Genomic DNA, 16,305 nt, shown 5'->3' on the forward strand with positions numbered 1-16,305 from the left:
CACGCTAAGATTCAATGCAAATCGGCCACATTATGGCCTTCCTACTAAAAAAGGGTCGAAAACGAGTAATGTCCCAAATTAACGAGGAGATTTTCTTAACTTCCATTTTGGATGAATTTTTAGAGAATGCAAAAATATCCCATGGAAGTCGTAGTTATGTTGTTTACCTATCCAACGAATTGTCACACGCTAAGATTCAATGCAAATCGGCCACATTATGGCCTTCCTACTAAAAAAGGGTCGAAAACGAGTAATGTCCCAAATTGACGAGGAGATTTTCTTAACCCCCATTTTGGCTGAATTTTTAGTGAATGCAAAAATATCCCATGGAAGTCGTAATTATGTTGTTTACCTATCCAACGAATTGTCTCATGCTAAGATTCAATACAAACCGGCCACTTTATGGCCTTCCTTCTAAAAAAGGATCGAAAACGAGTAATGTCCCAAATTAACGAGGATATTTTCTTAACCCCCATTTTGGCTGAATTTTTAGAGAATGCAAAAATATCCCATGGAAGTCGTAATAATGTTGTTTACCTATCCAACGAATTGTCACACGCTAAGATTCAATTCAAATCGGCCACATTATGGCCTTCCTACTAAAAAAGGGTCGAAAACGAGTAATGTCCTAAATTAACGAGGAGATTTTCTTAACCTCCGTTTTGGCCGAATTTTTAGAGAATGCAAAAATATCCCATGGAAGTCGTAGTTATGTTGTTTACCTATCCAACGAATTGTCACATGCTAAGATTCAATCCAAATCGGCCACTTTATGGCCTTCCTAGTAAAAATGGGTCGAAAACGAGTAATGTCCCAAATTAACGAGGAGATTTTCTTAACCTCCATTTTGGATGAATTTTTAGAGAATGCAAAAATATCCCATGGAAGTCGTAGTTATGTTGTTTACCTATCCAATGAGTTGTCACATGCTAAGATTCAATACAAATCGGCCACTTTATGGCCTTCCTAGTAAAAATGGGTCGAAAACGAGTAATGTCCTAAATTAACGAGGAGATTTTCTTAACCTCCATTTTGGATGAATTTTTAGAGAATGCAAAAATATCCCATGGAAGTCGTAGTTATGTTGTTTACCTATCCAACGAATTGTCTCATGCTAAGATTCAATACAAACCGGCCACTTTATGGCCTTCCTACTAAAAAAGGGTCGAAAACGAGTAATGTCCCAAATTAACGAGGAGATTTTCTTAACCTCCATTTTGGATGAATTTTTAGAGAATGCAAAAATATCCCATGGAAGTCGTAGTTATGTTGTTTACCTATCCAATGAGTTGTCACATGCTAAGATTCAATACAAATCGGCCACTTTATGGCCTTCCTAGTAAAAATGGGTCGAAAACGAGTAATGTCCCAAATTAACGAGGAGATTTTCTTAACCTCCATTTTGGCCGAATTTTTAGAGAATGCAAAAATATCCCATGGAAGTCGTAGTTATGTTGTTTACCTATCCAACGAATTGTCACACGCTAAGACTCAATGCAAATCGGCCACATTATGGCCTTCCTACCAAAAAAGGGTCGAAAACGAGTAATGTCCCAAATTAACGAGGATATTTTCTTAACCCCCATTTTGGCTGAATTTTTAGAGAATGCAAAAATATCCAATGGAAGTCGTAGTTATGTTGTTTAACTATCCAACGAATTGTCACACGCTAAGATTCAATGCAAATCGGCCACATTATGGCCTTCCTACTAAAAAACGGTCAAAAACGAGTAATGTCCCAAATTAACGAGGATATTTTCTTAACCCCCATTTTGGCTGAATTTTTAGAGAATGCAAAAATATCCCATGGAAGTCGTAGTTATGTTGTTTACCTATCCAACGAATTGTCACACGCTAAGATTCAATGCAAATCGGCCACATTATGGCCTTCCTACTAAAAAAGGGTCGAAAACGAGTAATGTCCCAAATTAACGAGGATATTTTCTTAACCCCCATTTTGGCTGAATTTTTAGAGAATGCAAAAATATCCCATGGAAGTCATAGTTATGTTGTTTACCTATCCAACGAATTGTCACACGCTAAGATTCAATGCAAATCGGCCACATTATGGCCTTCCTAGTAAAAAAGGGTCGAAAACGAGTAATGTCCCAAATTAACGAGGAGATTTTCTTAACCTCCATTTTGGCTGAATTTTTAAAAAATGCAAAAATATCCCATGGAAGTCGTAGCTATGTTGTTTACCTATCCAACGAATTGTCCCATGCTAAGATTCAATACAAACCGGCCACTTTATGGCCTTCCTTATAAAAAAGGGTCGAAAACGAGTAATGTCCTAAATTAACGAGGAGATTTTCTTGACCTCCATTTTGGCCGAATTTTTAGGGAATGCAAAAATATCCCATGGAAGTCGTAGTTATGTTGTTTACCTATCCAACGAATTGTCACACGCTAAGACTCAATGCAAATCGGCCACATTATGGCCTTCCTACCAAAAAAGGGTCGAAAACGAGTAATGTCCCAAATTAACGAGGAGATTTTCTTAACCTCCATTTTGGCTGAATTTTTAGAGAATGCAAAAATATCCCATGGAAGTCGTAGTTATTTTGTTTACCTATCCAACGAATTGTCACATGCTAAGATTCAATACAAATCGGCCACTTTATGGCCTTCCTAGTAAAAATGGGTCGAAAACGAGTAATGTCCTAAATTAACGAGGAGATTTTCTTAACCTCCATTTTGGCCGAATTTTTAGAGAATGCAAAAATATCCCATGGAAGTCGTAGTTATGTTGTTTACCTATCCAACGAATTGTCACACGCTAAGATTCAATGCAAATCGGCCACATTATGGCCTTCCTACTAAAAAAGGGTCGAAAACGAGTAATGTCCCAAATTAACGAGGAGATTTTCTTAACCTCCATTTTGGCTGAATTTTTAAAAAATGCAAAAATATCCCATGGAAGTCGTAGTTATGTTGTTTACCTATCCAACGAATTGTCACACGCTAAGACTCAATGCAAATCGGCCACATTATGGCCTTCCTACCAAAAAAGGGTCGAAAACGAGTAATGTCCCAAATTAACGAGGATATTTTCTTAACCCCCATTTTGGCTGAATTTTTAGAGAATGCAAAAATATCCAATGGAAGTCGTAGTTATGTCGTTTAACTATCCAACGAATTGTCACACGCTAAGATTCAATGCAAATCGGCCACATTATGGCCTTCCTACTAAAAAAGGGTCGAAAACGAGTAATGTCCCAAATTAACGAGGATATTTTCTTAACCCCCATTTTGGCTGAATTTTTAGAGAATGCAAAAATATCCCATGGAAGTCATAGTTATGTTGTTTACCTATCCAACGAATTGTCACACGCTAAGATTCAATGCAAATCGGCCACATTATGGCCTTCCTAGTAAAAAAGGGTCGAAAACGAGTAATGTCCCAAATTAACGAGGAGATTTTCTTAACCTCCATTTTGGCTGAATTTTTAAAAAATGCAAAAATATCCCATGGAAGTCGTAGCTATGTTGTTTACCTATCCAACGAATTGTCCCATGCTAAGATTCAATACAAACCGGCCACTTTATGGCTTCCTTATAAAAAAGGGTCGAAAACGAGTAATGTCCTAAATTAACGAGGAGATTTTCTTGACCTCCATTTTGGCCGAATTTTTAGGGAATGCAAAAATATCCCATGGAAGTCGTAGTTATGTTGTTTACCTATCCAACGAATTGTCACACGCTAAGACTCAATGCAAATCGGCCACATTATGGCCTTCCTACCAAAAAAGGGTCGAAAACGAGTAATGTCCCAAATTAACGAGGAGATTTTCTTAACCTCCATTTTGGCTGAATTTTTAGAGAATGCAAAAATATCCCATGGAAGTCGTAGTTATTTTGTTTACCTATCCAACGAATTGTCACATGCTAAGATTCAATACAAATCGGCCACTTTATGGCCTTCCTAGTAAAAATGGGTCGAAAACGAGTAATGTCCTAAATTAACGAGGAGATTTTCTTAACCTCCATTTTGGCCGAATTTTTAGAGAATGCAAAAATATCCCATGGAAGTCGTAGTTATGTTGTTTACCTATCCAACGAATTGTCACACGCTAAGATTCAATGCAAATCGGCCACATTATGGCCTTCCTACTAAAAAAGGGTCGAAAACGAGTAATGTCCCAAATTAACGAGGAGATTTTCTTAACCTCCATTTTGGCTGAATTTTTAAAAAATGCAAAAATATCCCATGGAAGTCGTAGTTATGTTGTTTACCTATCCAACGAATTGTCACACGCTAAGACTCAATGCAAATCGGCCACATTATGGCCTTCCTACCAAAAAAGGGTCGAAAACGAGTAATGTCCCAAATTAACGAGGATATTTTCTTAACCCCCATTTTGGCTGAATTTTTAGAGAATGCAAAAATATCCAATGGAAGTCGTAGTTATGTCGTTTAACTATCCAACGAATTGTCACACGCTAAGATTCAATGCAAATCGGCCACATTATGGCCTTCCTACTAAAAAAGGGTCGAAAACGAGTAATGTCCCAAATTAACGAGGATATTTTCTTAACCCCCATTTTGGCTGAATTTTTAGAGAATGCAAAAATATCCCATGGAAGTCATAGTTATGTTGTTTACCTATCCAACGAATTGTCACACGCTAAGATTCAATGCAAATCGGCCACATTATGGCCTTCCTAGTAAAAAAGGGTCGAAAACGAGTAATGTCCCAAATTAACGAGGAGATTTTCTTAACCTCCATTTTGGCTGAATTTTTAAAAAATGCAAAAATATCCCATGGAAGTCGTAGCTATGTTGTTTACCTATCCAACGAATTGTCCCATGCTAAGATTCAATACAAACCGGCCACTTTATGGCTTCCTTATAAAAAAGGGTCGAAAACGAGTAATGTCCTAAATTAACGAGGAGATTTTCTTGACCTCCATTTTGGCCGAATTTTTAGGGAATGCAAAAATATCCCATGGAAGTCGTAGTTATGTTGTTTACCTATCCAACGAATTGTCACACGCTAAGACTCAATGCAAATCGGCCACATTATGGCCTTCCTACCAAAAAAGGGTCGAAAACGAGTAATGTCCCAAATTAACGAGGAGATTTTCTTAACCTCCATTTTGGCTGAATTTTTAGAGAATGCAAAAATATCCCATGGAAGTCGTAGTTATTTTGTTTACCTATCCAACGAATTGTCACATGCTAAGATTCAATACAAATCGGCCACTTTATGGCCTTCCTAGTAAAAATGGGTCGAAAACGAGTAATGTCCTAAATTAACGAGGAGATTTTCTTAACCTCCATTTTGGCCGAATTTTTAGAGAATGCAAAAATATCCCATGGAAGTCGTAGTTATGTTGTTTACCTATCCAACGAATTGTCACACGCTAAGATTCAATGCAAATCGGCCACATTATGGCCTTCCTACTAAAAAAGGGTCGAAAACGAGTAATGTCCCAAATTAACGAGGAGATTTTCTTAACCTCCATTTTGGCTGAATTTTTAAAAAATGCAAAAATATCCCATGGAAGTCGTAGTTATGTTGTTTACCTATCCAACGAATTGTCACACGCTAAGACTCAATGCAAATCGGCCACATTATGGCCTTCCTACCAAAAAAGGGTCGAAAACGAGTAATGTCCCAAATTAACGAGGATATTTTCTTAACCCCCATTTTGGCTGAATTTTTAGAGAATGCAAAAATATCCAATGGAAGTCGTAGTTATGTCGTTTAACTATCCAACGAATTGTCACACGCTAAGATTCAATGCAAATCGGCCACATTATGGCCTTCCTACTAAAAAAGGGTCGAAAACGAGTAATGTCCCAAATTAACGAGGATATTTTCTTAACCCCCATTTTGGCTGAATTTTTAGAGAATGCAAAAATATCCCATGGAAGTCATAGTTATGTTGTTTACCTATCCAACGAATTGTCACACGCTAAGATTCAATGCAAATCGGCCACATTATGGCCTTCCTAGTAAAAAAGGGTCGAAAACGAGTAATGTCCCAAATTAACGAGGAGATTTTCTTAACCTCCATTTTGGCTGAATTTTTAAAAAATGCAAAAATATCCCATGGAAGTCGTAGCTATGTTGTTTACCTATCCAACGAATTGTCCCATGCTAAGATTCAATACAAACCGGCCACTTTATGGCCTTCCTTATAAAAAAGGGTCGAAAACGAGTAATGTCCTAAATTAACGAGGAGATTTTCTTGACCTCCATTTTGGCCGAATTTTTAGAGAATGCAAAAATATCCCATGGAAGTCGTAGTTATGTTGTTTACCTATCCAACGAATTGTCACACGCTAAGATTCAATGCAAATCGGCCACATTATGGCCTTCCTACTAAAAAAGGGTCGAAAATGAGTAATGTCCCAAATTAACGAGGATATTTTCTTAACCCCCATTTTGGCTGAATTTTTAGAGAATGCAAAAATATCCCATGGAAGTCATAGTTATGTTGTTTACCTATCCAACGAATTGTCACACGGTAAGATTCAATGCAAATCGGCCACATTATGGCCTTCCTAGTAAAAAAGGGTCGAAAACGAGTAATGTCCCAAATTGACGAGGAGATTTTCTTAACCTCCATTTTGGCTGAATTTTTAAAAAATGCAAAAATATCCCATGGAAGTCGTAGCTATGTTGTTTTCCTATCCAACGAATTGTCCCATGCTAAGATTCAATACAAACCGGCCACTTTATGGCTTCCTTACAAAAAAGGGTCGAAAACGAGTAATGTCCTAAATTAACGAGGAGATTTTCTTGACCTCCATTTTGGCCGAATTTTTAGAGAATGCAAAAATATCCCATGGAAGTCGTAGTTATGTTGTTTACCTATCCAACGAATTGTCACACGCTAAGACTCAATGCAAATCGGCCACATTATGGCCTTCCTACCAAAAAAGGGTCGAAAACGAGTAATGTCCCAAATTAACGAGGAGATTTTCTTAACCTCCATTTTGGCTGAATTTTTAGAGAATGCAAAAATATCCCATGGAAGTCGTAGTTATTTTGTTTACCTATCCAACGAATTGTCACATGCTAAGATTCAATACAAATCGGCCACTTTATGGCCTTCCTAGTAAAAATGGGTCGAAAACGAGTAATGTCCTAAATTAACGAGGAGATTTTCTTAACCTCCATTTTGGCCGAATTTTTAGAGAATGCAAAAATATCCCATGGAAGTCGTAGTTATGTTGTTTACCTATCCAACGAATTGTCACACGCTAAGATTCAATGCAAATCGGCCACATTATGGCCTTCCTACTAAAAAAGGGTCGAAAACGAGTAATGTCCCAAATTAACGAGGAGATTTTCTTAACCTCCATTTTGGCTGAATTTTTAAAAAATGCAAAAATATCCCATGGAAGTCGTAGTTATGTTGTTTACCTATCCAACGAATTGTCACACGCTAAGACTCAATGCAAATCGGCCACATTATGGCCTTCCTACCAAAAAAGGGTCGAAAACGAGTAATGTCCCAAATTAACGAGGATATTTTCTTAACCCCCATTTTGGCTGAATTTTTAGAGAATGCAAAAATATCCAATGGAAGTCGTAGTTATGTTGTTTAACTATCCAACGAATTGTCACACGCTAAGATTCAATGCAAATCGGCCACATTATGGCCTTCCTACTAAAAAACGGTCGAAAACGAGTAATGTCCCAAATTAACGAGGATATTTTCTTAACCCCCATTTTGGCTGAATTTTTAGAGAATGCAAAAATATCCCATGGAAGTCGTAGTTATGTTGTTTACCTATCCAACGAATTGTCACACGCTAAGATTCAATGCAAATCGGCCACATTATGGCCTTCCTACTAAAAAAGGGTCGAAAACGAGTAATGTCCCAAATTAACGAGGATATTTTCTTAACCCCCATTTTGGCTGAATTTTTAGAGAATGCAAAAATATCCCATGGAAGTCATAGTTATGTTGTTTACCTATCCAACGAATTGTCACACGCTAAGATTCAATGCAAATCGGCCACATTATGGCCTTCCTAGTAAAAAAGGGTCGAAAACGAGTAATGTCCCAAATTAACGAGGAGATTTTCTTAACCTCCATTTTGGCTGAATTTTTAAAAAATGCAAAAATATCCCATGGAAGTCGTAGCTATGTTGTTTACCTATCCAACGAATTGTCCCATGCTAAGATTCAATACAAACCGGCCACTTTATGGCCTTCCTTATAAAAAAGGGTCGAAAACGAGTAATGTCCTAAATTAACGAGGAGATTTTCTTGACCTCCATTTTGGCCGAATTTTTAGAGAATGCAAAAATATCCCATGGAAGTCGTAGTTATGTTGTTTACCTATCCAACGAATTGTCACACGCTAAGATTCAATGCAAATCGGCCACATTATGGCCTTCCTACTAAAAAAGGGTCGAAAACGAGTAATGTCCCAAATTAACGAGGATATTTTCTTAACCCCCATTTTGGCTGAATTTTTAGAGAATGCAAAAATATCCCATGGAAGTCATAGTTATGTTGTTTACCTATCCAACGAATTGTCACACGCTAAGATTCAATGCAAATCGGCCACATTATGGCCTTCCTAGTAAAAAAGGGTCGAAAACGAGTAATGTCCCAAATTGACGAGGAGATTTTCTTAACCTCCATTTTGGCTGAATTTTTAAAAAATGCAAAAATATCCCATGGAAGTCGTAGCTATGTTGTTTACCTATCCAACGAATTGTCCCATGCTAAGATTCAATACAAACCGGCCACTTTATGGCTTCCTTATAAAAAAGGGTCGAAAACGAGTAATGTCCTAAATTAACGAGGAGATTTTCTTGACCTCCATTTTGGCCGAATTTTTAGAGAATGCAAAAATATCCCATGGAAGTCGTAGTTATGTTGTTTACCTATCCAACGAATTGTCACACGCTAAGACTCAATGCAAATCGGCCACATTATGGCCTTCCTACCAAAGAAGGGTCGAAAACGAGTAATGTCCCAAATTAACGAGGAGATTTTCTTAACCTCCATTTTGGCTGAATTTTTAGAGAATGCAAAAATATCCCATGGAAGTCGTAGTTATTTTGTTTACCTATCCAACGAATTGTCACATGCTAAGATTCAATACAAATCGGCCACTTTATGGCCTTCCTAGTAAAAATGGGTCGAAAACGAGTAATGTCCTAAATTAACGAGGAGATTTTCTTAACCTCCATTTTGGCCGAATTTTTAGAGAATGCAAAAATATCCCATGGAAGTCGTAGTTATGTTGTTTACCTATCCAACGAATTGTCACACGCTAAGATTCAATGCAAATCGGCCACATTATGGCCTTCCTACTTAAAAAGGGTCGAAAACGAGTAATGTCCCAAATTAACGAGGAGATTTTCTTAACCTCCATTTTGGCTGAATTTTTAAAAAATGCAAAAATATCCCATGGAAGTCGTAGTTATGTTGTTTACCTATCCAACGAATTGTCACACGCTAAGACTCAATGCAAATCGGCCACATTATGGCCTTCCTACCAAAAAAGGGTCGAAAACGAGTAATGTCCCAAATTAACGAGGAGATTTTCTTAACCTCCATTTTGGCTGAATTTTTAGAGAATGCAAAAATATCCCATGGAAGTCGTAGTTATTTTGTTTACCTATCCAACGAATTGTCACATGCTAAGATTCAATACAAATCGGCCACTTTATGGCCTTCCTAGTAAAAATGGGTCGAAAACGAGTAATGTCCTAAATTAACGAGGAGATTTTCTTAACCTCCATTTTGGCCGAATTTTTAGAGAATGCAAAAATATCCCATGGAAGTCGTAGTTATGTTGTTTACCTATCCAACGAATTGTCACACGCTAAGATTCAATGCAAATCGGCCACATTATGGCCTTCCTACTAAAAAAGGGTCGAAAACGAGTAATGTCCCAAATTAACGAGGAGATTTTCTTAACCTCCATTTTGGCTGAATTTTTAAAAAATGCAAAAATATCCCATGGAAGTCGTAGTTATGTTGTTTACCTATCCAACGAATTGTCACACGCTAAGACTCAATGCAAATCGGCCACATTATGGCCTTCCTACCAAAAAAGGGTCGAAAACGAGTAATGTCCCAAATTAACGAGGATATTTTCTTAACCCCCATTTTGGCTGAATTTTTAGAGAATGCAAAAATATCCAATGGAAGTCGTAGTTATGTTGTTTAACTATCCAACGAATTGTCACACGCTAAGATTCAATGCAAATCGGCCACATTATGGCCTTCCTACTAAAAAACGGTCGAAAACGAGTAATGTCCCAAATTAACGAGGATATTTTCTTAACCCCCATTTTGGCTGAATTTTTAGAGAATGCAAAAATATCCCATGGAAGTCGTAGTTATGTTGTTTACCTATCCAACGAATTGTCACACGCTAAGATTCAATGCAAATCGGCCACATTATGGCCTTCCTACTAAAAAAGGGTCGAAAACGAGTAATGTCCCAAATTAACGAGGATATTTTCTTAACCCCCATTTTGGCTGAATTTTTAGAGAATGCAAAAATATCCCATGGAAGTCATAGTTATGTTGTTTACCTATCCAACGAATTGTCACACGCTAAGATTCAATGCAAATCGGCCACATTATGGCCTTCCTAGTAAAAAAGGGTCGAAAACGAGTAATGTCCCAAATTAACGAGGAGATTTTCTTAACCTCCATTTTGGCTGAATTTTTAAAAAATGCAAAAATATCTCATGGAAGTCGTAGCTATGTTGTTTACCTATCCAACGAATTGTCCCATGCTAAGATTCAATACAAACCGGCCACTTTATGGCCTTCCTTATAAAAAAGGGTCGAAAACGAGTAATGTCCTAAATTAACGAGGAGATTTTCTTGACCTCCATTTTGGCCGAATTTTTAGAGAATGCAAAAATATCCCATGGAAGTCGTAGTTATGTTGTTTACCTATCCAACGAATTGTCACACGCTAAGATTCAATGCAAATCGGCCACATTATGGCCTTCCTACTAAAAAAGGGTCGAAAACGAGTAATGTCCCAAATTAACGAGGATATTTTCTTAACCCCCATTTTGGCTGAATTTTTAGAGAATGCAAAAATATCCCATGGAAGTCATAGTTATGTTGTTTACCTATCCAACGAATTGTCACACGCTAAGATTCAATGCAAATCGGCCACATTATGGCCTTCCTAGTAAAAAAGGGTCGAAAACGAGTAATGTCCCAAATTGACGAGGAGATTTTCTTAACCTCCATTTTGGCTGAATTTTTAAAAAATGCAAAAATATCCCATGGAAGTCGTAGCTATGTTGTTTACCTATCCAACGAATTGTCCCATGCTAAGATTCAATACAAACCGGCCACTTTATGGCTTCCTTATAAAAAAGGGTCGAAAACGAGTAATGTCCTAAATTAACGAGGAGATTTTCTTGACCTCCATTTTGGCCGAATTTTTAGAGAATGCAAAAATATCCCATGGAAGTCGTAGTTATGTTGTTTACCTATCCAACGAATTGTCACACGCTAAGACTCAATGCAAATCGGCCACATTATGGCCTTCCTACCAAAGAAGGGTCGAAAACGAGTAATGTCCCAAATTAACGAGGAGATTTTCTTAACCTCCATTTTGGCTGAATTTTTAGAGAATGCAAAAATATCCCATGGAAGTCGTAGTTATTTTGTTTACCTATCCAACGAATTGTCACATGCTAAGATTCAATACAAATCGGCCACTTTATGGCCTTCCTAGTAAAAATGGGTCGAAAACGAGTAATGTCCTAAATTAACGAGGAGATTTTCTTAACCTCCATTTTGGCCGAATTTTTAGAGAATGCAAAAATATCCCATGGAAGTCGTAGTTATGTTGTTTACCTATCCAACGAATTGTCACACGCTAAGATTCAATGCAAATCGGCCACATTATGGCCTTCCTACTTAAAAAGGGTCGAAAACGAGTAATGTCCCAAATTAACGAGGAGATTTTCTTAACCTCCATTTTGGCTGAATTTTTAAAAAATGCAAAAATATCCCATGGAAGTCGTAGTTATGTTGTTTACCTATCCAACGAATTGTCACACGCTAAGACTCAATGCAAATCGGCCACATTATGGCCTTCCTACCAAAAAAGGGTCGAAAACGAGTAATGTCCCAAATTAACGAGGATATTTTCTTAACCCCCATTTTGGCTGAATTTTTAGAGAATGCAAAAATATCCCATGGAAGTCGTAGTTATGTTGTTTACCTATCCAACGAATTGTCACACGCTAAGATTCAATGCAAATCGGCCACATTATGGCCTTCCTACTAAAAAAGGGTCGAAAACGAGTAATGTCCCAAATTAACGAGGATATTTTCTTAACCCCCATTTTGGCTGAATTTTTAGAGAATGCAAAAATATCCCATGGAAGTCATAGTTATGTTGTTTACCTATCCAACGAATTGTCACACGCTAAGATTCAATGCAAATCGGCCACATTATGGCCTTCCTAGTAAAAAAGGGTCGAAAACGAGTAATGTCCCAAATTAACGAGGAGATTTTCTTAACCTCCATTTTGGCTGAATTTTTAAAAAATGCAAAAATATCTCATGGAAGTCGTAGCTATGTTGTTTACCTATCCAACGAATTGTCCCATGCTAAGATTCAATACAAACCGGCCACTTTATGGCCTTCCTTATAAAAAAGGGTCGAAAACGAGTAATGTCCTAAATTAACGAGGAGATTTTCTTGACCTCCATTTTGGCCGAATTTTTAGAGAATGCAAAAATATCCCATGGAAGTCGTAGTTATGTTGTTTACCTATCCAACGAATTGTCACACGCTAAGATTCAATGCAAATCGGCCACATTATGGCCTTCCTACTAAAAAAGGGTCGAAAACGAGTAATGTCCCAAATTAACGAGGATATTTTCTTAACCCCCATTTTGGCTGAATTTTTAGAGAATGCAAAAATATCCCATGGAAGTCATAGTTATGTTGTTTACCTATCCAACGAATTGTCACACGCTAAGATTCAATGCAAATCGGCCACATTATGGCCTTCCTAGTAAAAAAGGGTCGAAAACGAGTAATGTCCCAAATTGACGAGGAGATTTTCTTAACCTCCATTTTGGCTGAATTTTTAAAAAATGCAAAAATATCCCATGGAAGTCGTAGCTATGTTGTTTACCTATCCAACGAATTGTCCCATGCTAAGATTCAATACAAACCGGCCACTTTATGGCTTCCTTATAAAAAAGGGTCGAAAACGAGTAATGTCCTAAATTAACGAGGAGATTTTCTTGACCTCCATTTTGGCCGAATTTTTAGAGAATGCAAAAATATCCCATGGAAGTCGTAGTTATGTTGTTTACCTATCCAACGAATTGTCACACGCTAAGACTCAATGCAAATCGGCCACATTATGGCCTTCCTACCAAAGAAGGGTCGAAAACGAGTAATGTCCCAAATTAACGAGGAGATTTTCTTAACCTCCATTTTGGCTGAATTTTTAGAGAATGCAAAAATATCCCATGGAAGTCGTAGTTATTTTGTTTACCTATCCAACGAATTGTCACATGCTAAGATTCAATACAAATCGGCCACTTTATGGCCTTCCTAGTAAAAATGGGTCGAAAACGAGTAATGTCCTAAATTAACGAGGAGATTTTCTTAACCTCCATTTTGGCCGAATTTTTAGAGAATGCAAAAATATCCCATGGAAGTCGTAGTTATGTTGTTTACCTATCCAACGAATTGTCACACGCTAAGATTCAATGCAAATCGGCCACATTATGGCCTTCCTACTTAAAAAGGGTCGAAAACGAGTAATGTCCCAAATTAACGAGGAGATTTTCTTAACCTCCATTTTGGCTGAATTTTTAAAAAATGCAAAAATATCCCATGGAAGTCGTAGTTATGTTGTTTACCTATCCAACGAATTGTCACACGCTAAGACTCAATGCAAATCGGCCACATTATGGCCTTCCTACCAAAAAAGGGTCGAAAACGAGTAATGTCCCAAATTAACGAGGATATTTTCTTAACCCCCATTTTGGCTGAATTTTTAGAGAATGCAAAAATATCCAATGGAAGTCGTAGTTATGTTGTTTAACTATCCAACGAATTGTCACACGCTAAGATTCAATGCAAATCGGCCACATTATGGCCTTCCTACTAAAAAACGGTCGAAAACGAGTAATGTCCCAAATTAACGAGGATATTTTCTTAACCTCCATTTTGGCTGAATTTTTAAAAAATGCAAAAATATCCCATGGAAGTCGTAGTTATGTTGTTTACCTATCCAACGAATTGTCACACGCTAAGACTCAATGCAAATCGGCCACATTATGGCCTTCCTACCAAAAAAGGGTCGAAAACGAGTAATGTCCCAAATTAACGAGGATATTTTCTTAACCCCCATTTTGGCTGAATTTTTAGAGAATGCAAAAATATCCAATGGAAGTCGTAGTTATGTTGTTTAACTATCCAACGAATTGTCACACGCTAAGATTCAATGCAAATCGGCCACATTATGGCCTTCCTACTAAAAAACGGTCGAAAACGAGTAATGTCCCAAATTAACGAGGATATTTTCTTAACCCCCATTTTGGCCGAATTTTTAGAGAATGCAAAAATATCCCATGGAAGTCGTAGTTATGTTGTTTACCTATCCAACGAATTGTCACACGCTAAGATTCAATGCAAATCGGCCACATTATGGCCTTCCTACTAAAAAAGGGTCGAAAACGAGTAATGTCCCAAATTAACGAGGATATTTTCTTAACCCCCATTTTGGCTGAATTTTTAGAGAATGCAAAAATATCCCATGGAAGTCATAGTTATGTTGTTTACCTATCCAACGAATTGTCACACGCTAAGATTCAATGCAAATCGGCCACATTATGGCCTTCCTAGTAAAAAAGGGTCGAAAACGAGTAATGTCCCAAATTAACGAGGAGATTTTCTTAACCTCCATTTTGGCTGAATTTTTAAAAAATGCAAAAATATCCCATGGAAGTCGTAGCTATGTTGTTTACCTATCCAACGAATTGTCCCATGCTAAGATTCAATACAAACCGGCCACTTTATGGCTTCCTTATAAAAAAGGGTCGAAAACGAGTAATGTCCTAAATTAACGAGGAGATTTTCTTGACCTCCATTTTGGCCGAATTTTTAGAGAATGCAAAAATATCCCATGGAAGTCGTAGTTATGTTGTTTACCTATCCAACGAATTGTCACACGCTAAGACTCAATGCAAATCGGCCACATTATGGCCTTCCTACCAAAGAAGGGTCGAAAACGAGTAATGTCCCAAATTAACGAGGAGATTTTCTTAACCTCCATTTTGGCTGAATTTTTAGAGAATGCAAAAATATCCCATGGAAGTCGTAGTTATTTTGTTTACCTATCCAACGAATTGTCACATGCTAAGATTCAATACAAATCGGCCACTTTATGGCCTTCCTAGTAAAAATGGGTCGAAAACGAGTAATGTCCTAAATTAACGAGGAGATTTTCTTAACCTCCATTTTGGCCGAATTTTTAGAGAATGCAAAAATATCCCATGGAAGTCGTAGTTATGTTGTTTACCTATCCAACGAATTGTCACACGCTAAGATTCAATGCAAATCGGCCACATTATGGCCTTCCTACTTAAAAAGGGTCGAAAACGAGTAATGTCCCAAATTAACGAGGAGATTTTCTTAACCTCCATTTTGGCTGAATTTTTAAAAAATGCAAAAATATCCCATGGAAGTCGTAGTTATGTTGTTTACCTATCCAACGAATTGTCACACGCTAAGACTCAATGCAAATCGGCCACATTATGGCCTTCCTACCAAAAAAGGGTCGAAAACGAGTAATGTCCCAAATTAACGAGGATATTTTCTTAACCCCCATTTTGGCTGAATTTTTAGAGAATGCAAAAATATCCAATGGAAGTCGTAGTTATGTTGTTTAACTATCCAACGAATTGTCACACGCTAAGATTCAATGCAAATCGGCCACATTATGGCCTTCCTACTAAAAAACGGTCGAAAACGAGTAATGTCCCAAATTAACGAGGATATTTTCTTAACCTCCATTTTGGCTGAATTTTTAAAAAATGCAAAAATATCCCATGGAAGTCGTAGTTATGTTGTTTACCTATCCAACGAATTGTCACACGCTAAGACTCAATGCAAATCGGCCACATTATGGCCTTCCTACCAAAAAAGGGTCGAAAACGAGTAATGTCCCAAATTAACGAGGATATTTTCTTAACCCCCATTTTGGCTGAATTTTTAGAGAATGCAAAAATATCCAATGGAAGTCGTAGTTATGTTGTTTAACTATCCAACGAATTGTCACACGCTAAGATTCAATGCAAATCGGCCACATT

This window comes from Medicago sativa, chromosome 2, assembly GCF_051527215.1.
Source record: "Medicago sativa cultivar Bolivia chromosome 2, Bolivia_mono, whole genome shotgun sequence".
Lineage (NCBI taxonomy): Eukaryota > Viridiplantae > Streptophyta > Magnoliopsida > Fabales > Fabaceae > Medicago > Medicago sativa.